A 12,615-nucleotide genomic window follows, 5' to 3' on the forward strand; every position below is an offset into this window, starting at 1 on the left:
TGCTGTTGCCAAGGCCTGATTCAATTCAATCATTTAGAATTAAATCATGAATCTTGTCATTATGGTATAAAGGTTTAGACTGATCTGTCAAAGCTTCTCTGCAGCAGGATGTGGGCCATAAGAAAGAAGGCAAACAGCAGGACTGAGAATGGGCGGTTGAGTGCCGTCAACAGGATGCATAGGACCTTCTCTTTGCAGTATGGTTTCTAAGAACACAGTCTTCAAAACTACCCCCCACTTAGTGTTTGGGTCTGTTCAGTCATATTTGGCCAGCCTTCAGGAGACAGGCTCCCTAACCTGGTGCTGGATGCAATAACCATGCTGATAAGCAGCCAAATTAATGTAGGGAGGCTGGGGCTAAGCAGACACTATCCTACCATGAATCCAGACCAGTCGATCAATGTTTCTTCCCTAGGTTGAGTGTGGGAAGCCCTGTCCCCGCTTTGTGGGGTCTGTGTATTCAAATATCAACACTTAAAACTCCATCTTTCCTAGCCCAGATCCAGTTTGGTGGCTTTGGATTCCAGGAGGAGGTGCTGTAGCTGCTTGTTAATAGGAAGGAGCCACATTTATGTTAAGTTTCTACCTATAGAGTGAATATTGAGTGATTAGCCACACAAGCCACCATAAAGTTGTCACAAAGGCCTCTTTTGGGTGTAACTGAATTGGTCCTGTAGGTTTGGGTGGAGAAATAATTACCAGAAAACAGACCAAAGAGGAAAAGCATGTTCTGAGAAGGAGCGTGAAGGTTTCCCAAGGATTGATAAATTCTGGAGACAGGTAGTCCTGCTGAATCTGCAAGAGCTGATAAAGTCCGGACACCAAGTGTCTGCTCAGTCTGTGCAAGGCCACAAGGGAATGCTCATTATCAACTGTAGGTTGTGGACTGGAGGGCAGGGGCTTCTACACGCAGACATAAACTGCAGGATTAAGTGTGCATCCATTGAAATAAATTACTTTGAGGGACTTTCTGAACACCTGCTTGGAAACTGCTAGTGTGTCAGCACAACCCTCTACTGAGTATACAGCTGGGGTTGTTCTCCAACTGTTGCTCTGACTGAGGAACTGAGTGAGTGTATGGATTAACTATGAGGGAATAAGTGAATGTTGTATTATCTGCTATTAGTAGTAACAGCTTCCTAGAGTGAAAACCTTGAGTACTTCTGGCTGTCTCATCCTAAACTCCTGTTGCACACTCGAATTTTTAAGCAAATCAGGGGAATTAATCCCTTATTTCCATCTTCTCCTAGAGTCCCTCTGTCTTCCTTTTGATTTCTGAATAGGGTCTGCTTTCTTCCTTTTCCTCTACATTGTCTCTCACAGCTGCGGTAGTCATAGACCCAGAGCTGGAGGCTGGTCTGAAGACTCCCCCAAAAGTGTTGAATCTTAAGTAAGGTAAAAGCAAAAATTGTCAATACTCATATATCTGTATTTGCCTTCACTGACCTCACTCAGTCTTAGCCATCTCTACATGGCTAATCCACCCATTCTTTCTAGCACAGGTTTCTGTCTTCCCTCAGGTTCCAGACCAGATTTTCCTGCTTTTTTCCTGGTTGACTGAATAGAGACATCAGCGTGCTGTTCCAACACTGTTTCTGGTTGTTTCTCACAGCTCCCCGCTAGTCAACTACACAGCCGGTAGAGCTGTAGTAGTTCGCTCTGTAGCAAAGGTTATTTCGGGTGCTTTCTCTGAAGCAAAGAGTAGGAGTGGTAGTCAGCATAAATGTTAAATAGGCCCTGAGAGCTAAGACTTTAAGATGAAGCTCCTTTTGAAGCTACATTTACAGCCTCTGCTCTCCCAGGCTTTGTATAATGAAAGCACCCCAGGCCACTGTGGTGTGGTTTTGGCATGCGCTGTAGTTCCCCCCAAGCTCCTTGGATGGTTGTAAGCTTCAGAACCCCTTGACTCTCACTTCAAACACAGCCTTTGCCTCACCTTCTCTACCTTCTTAATTTCCTGCAAATCCAGAGCTCTGTGCAGGAGCATCTGGCTCTGATCTTTGATACCCTCCCTCCAACACAGTCCCTCCCTCATTTTTTTTCTCTGCCAAATCAAGCACAAACACCCACAAATTTACTTTCATCATGTTCCATGTGCCTGGAGTGGAAAATCACTTGGCTGTAAGTCTGGTGTCCTTGCTTTACATATTCAACATAGGTTAGACGAAGGGTGCTTGGGAAAGAGTGTGGTTCTCTAAGCTGGTTATAAGTCTAAGCTAAAGAAAATGTGCTTCCTACATCTTAAGTTTCTCTCAGAGCTGTGGTCTGGCTTTGCTAATTGCTACTATCTGCTTGTGCAGGGGTGCCACTGGAGGCTTTTCTCCTTTAATTCATTCTTTTTCACTAAATGGAAGTCCTAGGTTTTCTGAACTCCTCAAATAATGGTGAATTTGTCATATGAGGAATGGCCATCCTACCTGCACTGAAGTTCTCCAGAAGTATGGACAACTAGAGAAGGCTTATGTGCAGCTGGAAGAGGTGGTGCTAGTAAAAGGGGAAATAATACCCAGTCATTATAAATGAAGCTTCCAATAGTTGAGAGGTAGCTGATGTGTGGCTCTTCTTATAGCTTTCACACTTGATTGTCAGTTGGGCTAGGCTGCTGCAAAAGGTTTAGGTAGTCTCAAAGCTCAGCAGAGGGAGGAAGTAAGATATACAGGCTGCTGAGGTTCAAAACCTGTGATTGACATTACCAGGGCTTCTGGGGCTGAGCCCGGTCTTTCCCATAAGAAGCCACATGGCTTCTAGAGAGTCAAGATTGTTTCCTGTTGCTGAGCTCCTTGTGGAGCTTCTTTTCCTTTTGGCTCTGAGCTGTGTCCTGTAACATGCAGCCTCGTGGAGGTGTTGGGCTGTGGCTGTCAGGATTCAGAAAAGCTGGCCACATCTGCAGTATGTGGCTTGGGGATGTTGGTATTGAATATTCAATTATTTTATGCAAATGAGGCTAATTATGAAACTGTTACAGCAACTGGAGCACTGCATGAGAAGTGTAGTACCAAAATATGACACCCACTGAGGGCTGCAGTCGTGAACTAAGGCTCAGACTAAGACTCTGCAAGGGCCTGAAGAACTGCTGATTTGGACCAGCCAAAACAAGTGCAGGGGATCCCAGAGTTCGGTCTTGATGAAACACCATCCAAGTCTGCCAGGGAATGAAATCAGTAACCCAGCCCTCAGCACCGCCTGAGGGTTTGCGAAGGCAATGGAAACAATGGACGATCCAAGAAAAAGTGGGCACAGCGTCTGGAGCTCAAGCCCGAGGTCAAAGTTTAAGTACTTGTGTACCTGTGGGAGCAACAGAAACCAACTACATCTGCTGCTTGAGTGAAGATGTAAGAGCTGCTGTGGTTTCATTCCTTGAGGAATTTGTATGTACCAGGGGATGCCTGTGCTCAGGACAGTGATGACAGTATTATAAAGAATTTTTCATAATGGCAACAGAGTGTAGCAGCCCCAAAAGGGAAGAGGGACACCTGTTTAGTGTGAACTGTACATGTAAGTGCACATATAAACATGGGGTCAGGAATATATTTAACCCTTATTTGTGCCCCTAAAAAAGGGAACAGGCAAATCCACCTTGCTTGGAGGAGTTAAGAAAATGTAGAACTCTTGCACAGAGGGATGAACTGAGGGATTAAACATCATCAACACCCCTGCACAAACAACAAACTGGAAAAGGCACAGTTTTGTAATGGTGGAGCATGGGGGGATCTGGTAGATTTGGAAGGTAAAAAGCCATTTGTCTCATCAAGAGGATGTATTCAATATTTGTACCCATTTGCCTTTGTATTTGAGTTGCAGGGCACCAACACAAGCTAAATTTGAGTATATTCCTATAGAAAAGGCCTTGGCATTAGGCCATGGCTGTAAAGACTTTTTAAAATCTGTTTGAGAGGCCATGTTAACTAAAACTGATCATAAATCACTTTTTGCCATTGCCAGTGGGGATCTGGCAAACACCTTCCTGCAAACAGAATGTCTCTTTCTTTAGCTACAGTTGTATAACTTGCAAATTGAATACGAACCTGAGAAAGATTTAGTAGTTGCAGGCATACTCTCTAGAGCCTTTGACAAAAATGCTGTGGAACAAAGTCCCAGGCTAGATTATGTATATGTCAATTGGGGAAAACAAAACAGAAAAACCCAGCCCTGTCGGTTCTCAAATGAAATGCAGAATTTCATTGCTAGTGGTTTGCTGAGGACGAGACACTGCAGGATGTAATTAAGGTTCTACTAGAAAATGATTTGCACAGCTTATTCTGTCCCTGTTTCAGTTTAAAACGATTTAGATACCACTTCTCTGAGGCATGAAGAAAACTGATCCTTGAAGTGTTGCAGGAAAATAAAGATACAGAAAGCCATTTAGAGCCTGAAGGCAGTGCGAGACATCTCTGCCTCCCTCAATAGTCAGAAATACAAGTGACGTTAAATGGAGAAGCGCGTGCTTGTGGAAAACACTCACCCTCTAGAAGGAAGTTAACGAAGTAGGCTCGCATCAGCTTGGTGGGGGAGTCCTGAGCAGCCATTTTCATATCGCCGGGTAGTCTTTACTGGGAGGCACTACAGCATTATAAGGGAGCAGGTTGCTTGTATCTGCTAACAGTGGATTTCATATACATAACAATAATGTCTGTCAATGGACTACAGTTCAGCACAAGCTTACATGTATCGCAGCTAATCCCCAGTGACTAAACCTACTATGCTGGTGGAAAGTGATGTCGAAATACTGCCAGAAAGGGGGCAGTGTCAATCTGTTGCACTTCTGGCACTACTCAGTTGCAGTGGATTGTCACATCTGTGCTAGCAGAAACTGATATCATATATGGGTGGGCTGGTTGAGATAAGTAAACGGAAAAAGTGGAACAAAAACGTGGTATGATTTTGTAGTCTGGGATTGGCAGTGTTTCACAAGTGATATAGATGCATAGTAACAGCAAGACACAACAATTACAGACTGGGTGTGCTCTGTGGAGACTTCATGGTCATGTGAAGTGGTTGTTGTAGGCAAGTGCATGCTCTGGAGGAATAGATTCACGTTTCCCAGACTCCAGAGGGCAGTGGGAGAGTGTAAATTGCTGCCTTTCAGGGTGGTGGTGTCAGGTGAGAGTGGCTATAGCCCAGAAAGGCAAGCAGCTAGAAGTAGTGGGCTTTTTGCTAACTATCCACAGTACGGGTTTTCCAGAGAACACAGGTGACAACACGGGACATCTGGGACAACAGGACATTTATTAGGGGGAGCATTGTCCATTAGTTGGGTGTAGTTAACTTGGCTCCCCAGGGAAGCTCTGGGGACCTGTACCTTTCAGAAGCTCTCAGAGGAGGTGCCATTGTGCAGAGGCTCACGCTGAACAGCACGGATCGGCTAGAGCTCGGTCAGGGGTTAATGCAAAGCTCTTTGGGCTTCCTGGTTAGGAGTAATTCCTGAACAATGTGGAATATGGGAGAGCTTACGTGCTGATTCAACTGGCAACAAATGGCATGTTCATGTACAAAGTGCTGAGTGTTGAGAGGGCTCTAGTTCCTCCTGAAGTCCCAGCACTTGTCACTGCCAGTGTCATTGCTTCAGCTACGTTGTTTCCTGAAGACCATCATCACTGGAGAATTCTTAGATGTTTGTGACTCCATAGTCATTAATTCATTCAAGTTGTTAAATCACTGAAGCATTGAACTATAATTGTGAGCAGCTTTGTTGCAACTAGTTTTTTTTGCAGAGCTGCACAAAAGTCGTGCTTTTCTGTATCTTAGCATTGCTTGAATGTAATAGAATTTCCTTCTGCTAATAAACTGAGGCATTAAGTTTCTAATTTAGGAATGGGATAAAATGAGTTGTGCTGTGATTTCTAATCATGGGAGAACTCTTCTAATGTGCACACGTTCAGTGTTTGTCTTATAAAAATGGTTTCCTAACAATGCCCACTGCAGCTAATTTGTAACTGCATAGTGTAAACATTGATTTCTAAAGTTTTTTTAATAGATCCCCAAGCTACTTAATTATCACTTACTGACCCTTGTTTTCTAATGGTGATTAGTTTAGTTTCCTCAAACTTTATAAGAGCTGGGTCTCAAGTGGCAGTAAGATGGACAACTTTTCCTTCCATATCTAATAGGATAGGAAGGTCTCCAAAGCATTACTAGTTCACGTCTTCCCAGGAGTAGGATCTTCCCTTCATGGCGGTACCCCTCTCAGCTAGACATCTAGAATGTTCTTTCTGGTTCAGCTAAAGCTTATATTAAAATCAGGGAGAAGCAAATTCAAATCAGAACTTCTCCGAGGTTTAAAAAAATCCTTTCTCTCACTAAGCCTCTTGCTTGCGGTAGCCTTCTTTCAGGTCTGGCACATCTTTCGGTCTGTGAATCAGCTGGATTCTTCAGTATCTATGTCTATGTGAGTTGAGGAGAGAGAGCAACATGCTTTCTGAGAACAATTTGTCAGGAGTATTTAGGCTAACTTAATCCCCATTACAGTTCTATTGACTTGAACAGTTATCACAGCTGAACTTCTCTTTTAGAGACTGATTCTTCCACTGCAACTTTGCATCCCACTACACTATTTAAATGAGTAGTACATTGGCTGTAACATCAGAGCATCGCATCTTACTCTGATGTTCTTATAGAGCAGATGGTTAGAGAGCAGTTCAGGGACCTGGCCACCTTGGATGAGCTATCTCCACAGGAAAGGGGATGGCTGTAGAAAAAGTTGATCAATCTCTATCTGCATTTGGAAAAATAAAAGATGAGACACATGGAAAGAGATTGGGAAAGGATAAGGAAATTATAGAAGGGTCATCAGAGACACTAGAGATTTCAAAAGCTTTCAAGCCCACTGCAGACCATAAGGTACATTCCTTATTGTCTTGGTTTTGTTGTAGATGAATCACCAATCTGTAGTGGGCACTAAGCTAGCAACTGAAACACATGTCCTCAGAGTACCCCCTGCACCGCCTGTGCTACAAAAATAATAGTTGTACTTTACCTGTCAGGTAAGCCCTACAGTTTATAAAGGATGAATAATTACCAGTTATTGAAGATCTGAGGAGCAAGAGATGCATGCATCCAGAAGCGATTTAGAACAGTTGACATAGAGTTCAACAGATGGCTTGTACTCCTCTACATCAACCTGGGACAGCTTCTTGTAACAGGACTTGAAAAAATATTCCTGGGCTAGGAGTCCAGGCCCTTAGACCTTGTGCTGCAAGCATCCGTGTTGTGTAGAGTACCCACAAGGCTAAAATCACTTCGCTTATTCAGTCCTCAGAGCAAGATAAATCCTGTCCTGATAGCATTGTTGGTTACTGAAAGATATTGAGAAGATTAGAAGAGAAGTAGGAAGAGTGGGGAAAAGTGCTAATTAAAGTAAGGGGCATAAAAGAGAAAAAGTAGAGACTTACTTTGACTCTTATTTAGGTAGAAAATTTGAGAAAGTCTTTTACTGATCAGAGAGGAAAGCTTCTGGAAGAGACTTCCAAAAGCAGCAGTTGCTGGTTTTCTTGTTACCTTCTATTGTCAGAGGGCTAGATCTGTCTTAAAACGGATACTGAGATGGTCTGTCAGTGATGATAGGGCATGGCTCAGAGATGCCCACCAGTCTGAAACAAGCAGTGAAACTTTTCTTCTTGTCAGGTACAGTATCACTGAAAACTCAGAAAATAGGACTGAAAGATGTATTGGGATGCCTTCTAGTCCATCCCTCTATTCGACAGCATGGCTAGCTGTATCTGTCATTTTTGACCAGCATTTGCCCCCTTCTTAAAGACATGCAATGATGGAGACTGCTTAGACTTGTAGGAATTTTTGGCTTATTTTGGACTTGCTTCCATGCTAAGTCCAAATCCTGTCTTCCAACGCTGTCATTGTAGCTCCCGTGTAGTTAGTCCTACCCCTGTCTACTACATTTGAATAGCTGATTTTTCCTAAGCAACTGTAGAATTTTGCATGTCTTTTTTGAATAACATCTTTTTTTCCCCAGACTTTCTCAGATAATCAAAGCTGGTTTGAATACTAAGTCTGTTTTCCAGCATATTTGCAGCCCCTCCCAGTAAGGTGCCATCTAAAAGTTTAATAAGCTCAGCCTCTGTACCTTCATTCTTGTCATTAATGAAAATATTGAATAATACAAGCTCTGGCAGAATTTTCTACAAAAATCTAGCCTGATGCATCTCTCCAGTTTGATGGAGAAGTAGCAGTAACTTCACTGAGTACGAAATTTCCCGCTCCAACTGATGATCAAGAACAATTTGCTTTCACAGATTGTGAAATGTTCCAAGTTTAAAATCTTTTACGAAAAAAAGTCTCCAAAGGCTGGGGAAGTGTAGAATATGCCTAACAGCAGAATTTGCTCATAGCTTGTAGAAGATCCATGCTCTAGCTGTAAAATGCATAAACATTTAAAGGGAGACGATCTGCTCAAGGAAATTCTTTAAGTATTTATGGCACCTTGCCAGACATCTACCAGGCCAAGACACCTCCTGGCCTTAAAGCTGGAGTGTTACAGAAATAGTCTCAGCAGATTGTTGAAAAAAACCCGGTGGAATTAAGTCTTTTGGAACAGGTATGACCTCTATAGAAAGCTTCGCAATTCCTTAAAGGTCTTATTTCTTTGAAAAAAGCTCTCATGATTTGCTACTTTTGAGTCATACAGTGATCCCATACTGATGGTACATTGATCTGCATGTAGCTAAGTACTTCTCAGACATACTTCTAAGAGTGCTTAGACATTCAAATGACCAAGAGGAGTGCTTGAATTTTTCAAAGTAGTGATACCTTGTACCTTCAAGATTTAAGCCAAACTCTAACTTTTTGGTATCAGGAAGAGCGCTCTGCAGAAGGCAGATTATTCCAAATGGTTGTGCTGCCATTCAAAGGGATCTCAACAGGCTGGAGAAATGGGCCAACAGGAGCCTCATGAAGTTCAGCAAAGGGAAATGCCAAGCTCTGTCCGTGGGCAGGAATAACCCCATGCCACCAGTACAGGCCGGGGGCTGAGAGTCTGGAAAGCAGCTTTGCAGACCTGTGGGTCCTGATGGACACCAAGTTGTTGCCACAAGGGCAACAAAGGCTAACAGGTCCTGGGCTGCATTAGGAAGAGCATCGCCAGCAGGTCAAGGGAGGTGATCCCTCCCCTCTACTCAGCATCGGTGAGTCACATCTGGAGTGGTGTCCAGTCCTGGGCTCCCCAGTCCAAGACAAGCATGGGCTACTGGAACAAGTCCAGCAAAGGGCCAGAAAAATGATTAAGGGCTTGGAGTTTTTCTTGCAGGGGGAAAGGCTGAGAGGGCTGGGACTGTCCAGCCTGGAGAAGGGAAGGCTCAGGGGGATCTTTTCAATGTGAATAAATACCTGATGGGGGTGGCAGTAAAGAAGATGGAGCCAGACTCTTCTCCATGGTATATAGTGAAAGGACAAGAGGCAAAAGGCACAAGCTGAAACACAAGAAGTTCTGTCCGAACATAAGAAAACACTTTTTTTTCTTTTTTTACTGTGACAATGGGTTGAACACTGGAACAGGTGTCCAGAGACATTTCTGAGTCTCCATTCATGAAAATGTTAAAAATCTGACTGGATACAGCCCTAAGCAGCCCACTCTAGTTGACCCTGCTTTGACCGGGATTGGACTAGGCAATTTTCAGAGGTCCCTTCCCACTGCAGTGATTTTGTGATTCTCAGGGATATTCTTACACATTCCTCAAAAGCACCCATGTGTTGCACCATCAGAAACAGGGCACCAACTTGAGTCCCAGTTTGTACAGAAGTCCAAAGGAGGAATTTGCATTTTGATGTAAGGGAATGAGAGAAAGGTGTCTGTTCCCTGTGTCTCTCACACTTAGCAGAGACACCTCTACGTGTGCCAACGGATGCCAAATTAGCATTTTGCACATAACTGACTCTGGAAAAGCAGTGAAGAAAGCCCTGTGTAATGTAAGTGCAGACCTTTCTATATGTACAGGTCTGGATACCTAATTAAGAATGCTCTCACTCAGGTACACACTTTATCCATTATTATTATTGTTAATGTTTTCTGTCATTAGCTGGGTTTAATTACAGGCAAAGATTGATATGTAAATCATCCCCACTCTGACCTAATGATGAAGCAATTGCATTTTCTCTCCCGTAGTGGGAGAGGACGGAGATGAAGCTGGTGCCCCAAGCTGCAGCCCTGAGCACAAGGTAAGCCGTTAGTTTCAAATGACCTGTTTGAAAACCAGGGGACAGGGAGGTGGGGACCTGCCACCAGGAAGGGCTGTGGGAAGAGCTGGGAGCATGGCCTGGCAAGGGACAAGAGACATTGCTTGCTCCAAAGGCAGACTCCAGTTTCTGTACAGGGAAACCGCTTGTCTTTGGGTGTTTCTACAGCACGTAAGGAAATGGGACTGGAATGAAAGACAGAGGCTGTGTATCAAGAAACACTTTGCTGATGCAACTGATTTCTTCTCCACGTAGAAACAACCCATCAGAACCTCAAAAGCTAGTCAATGAGCAAACCAGCATATTGGATTTTTCCATACAGGTATATTAACAGTGTGTATTTTTCTCAGGTAGAAATCTTCCTGTTCTATTTCCCATTTCAACATCCTTTTTTTCCAAGTTGTACAGTCTTTGTGTGCACTGCAGAGATGCTTCTGTGAATATAGCCTGTCTGATGCCACTTTCTGAAGGCATCTGTAGGATCCTGAGAAAGAAGTAATTCTTTAGTTGGAGTAGGTCAGAGAGCATTACCTACTGATCAAATGTAGGATTCCTCTCTTACTTTGGAGTACAGAACCTGGAGCTCTGCTTGCACTCCAACAGGTTGTTCTGTGACAGAGCTGCTTGGGTTACCCTATAACAGAGGTAAGAAGACAAACATTGTAAGGGACATCTTAACGTGTACATAAAGTCTGATCGGTATTTCCATACTGTTTCTCTGTATCACAGAGCAGTAGTGGTCCAATCTTTCTACACTAACACCCAATAATTCTGGACCGAATTTGAGGGCTGGCCTGTTATTGGGATGTAACTGGTGCTGTGTGAGGGAGAGTAGCAAAAGAGGCCATTATATGACTGCATCTGGATGACATATAAATTTTTTCAATGAGCCGTTGTCAACAGCTGGCCTGTGTAACCAGGTGGTTTGAAATGGAATTGCAAAGTGCTGCCATGATGCTGGTATCAGTAAGTTCTGGCTGGTAGAGGTGTCAGCCTCTGCATGCCACCTTCTGTGGAGCTGAACTGGCTTTCTGTGAGGGCTTTTCCAGCACAATCCAAGATGCTCTGACAACAGCTGTCTGCCACCGTGACACCCAGACAACGTAGCATACTCCCTCCCTGGTACCACTAGCTGCTGAACTCTCTGAATCCCAGACCTGCCATCCTCATAGGACCCCTGCAGTAAAATAAAATGGCCTACAGGTCTCGGGTGAGGTTGCTGGAGCTTCTCCTATTATCCCAGATCTGAGACTCCAGGAAGAAGGAAGAATTTCTCCTTCCCAGAACAGTGTTTCTCATTAGCCCTAATTTCAGGCAAACAATTTTTGGATGAACTGGTATCCTTCAGTGGGACAACAGTACCTTAAATGCGCTCCTTTTGGGGCCGTCTGCTTTGTGCATTAGTCCCTCCTGCCTTGAAAGAAGAGATGTCTGTATTTACAGGTCTATCTAGACAGTGTTGTCATATCCACATGGAGTAACATACACTGAAACTTTAAAACGTGCCAGACTCCCTGCCTTTTTTTTCCTTTAAGCCGTAGGGTGTTTCTGATTTGTTCTTTACCATGCCCTCCATGAAAGGGGGGAGTGTTGTGTTGCTGAAGTGGCAGCCTTGGGCAAGATATGGTATGTGATTTCTCCCACCAGCTCTGGGGTTAAGTGCCAGCATCAGAGCACTTTGTCTAGCTCTCCTGTCCTGTCCTTCTTTCCCTTCCAACAAGCAGGGAGAAAATACTGCCCCTGTCATTAACCCATATCCATTTGGGACAACGGGGGCTTCTGCCTCGATCACCAGGAGAAGTGGAAGCAGCCCCCGCTTCTGGAGCATCTTCAGCTGCAGCCCCGCTGAGGTGCCTCTCCTGCTGCTGAAGTGTAAATCCCCAGTAGCTCTTTTAACCGCGCTTCTCATACTACTTGAAAAATAACTTTCTCTCGTCATTAACGCTGATCTATAGCCGCATTAATGTCTGAAATCACTGGGTGTGAAAATAGTGTACTAACCACTACTTAATGTAATATTACCACAGTAATGTCTCTAAAAATATCTTGTCCACTTGATTGCTTTCATTGTGAACTAGAGATAATGTACCACTTACAGCTGATGATTAAAATTCATAAAGCTTTGGTTCTTAATTACAGCAACTTGCAATCAAAGTGAAATGTCAGATCCTGAATGTTGTTTATCTGTATACAAATTCACAAAAACAAGAAAATATAGGGATCGTCTACACAACAAAGCTGAGCTGCTTTGCTTTAAGGTTAAGTAAAATAAATACCCATGAGAGTATTTATTGAGACACGTTCGAATTGGTGAGCATGAGATCTTTGACATGGCAGAACTCATCTTGTATGAAATGGACATCTTTGGGAATATTCAAATGTTTAAATTATGGAAGAGATTTGGAAAATATATTGATGAAGATGGAAATGTAA

The sequence above is a fragment of the Strix aluco genome, chromosome 2 (genome assembly GCF_031877795.1).
Source record: "Strix aluco isolate bStrAlu1 chromosome 2, bStrAlu1.hap1, whole genome shotgun sequence".
NCBI lineage: Eukaryota > Metazoa > Chordata > Aves > Strigiformes > Strigidae > Strix > Strix aluco.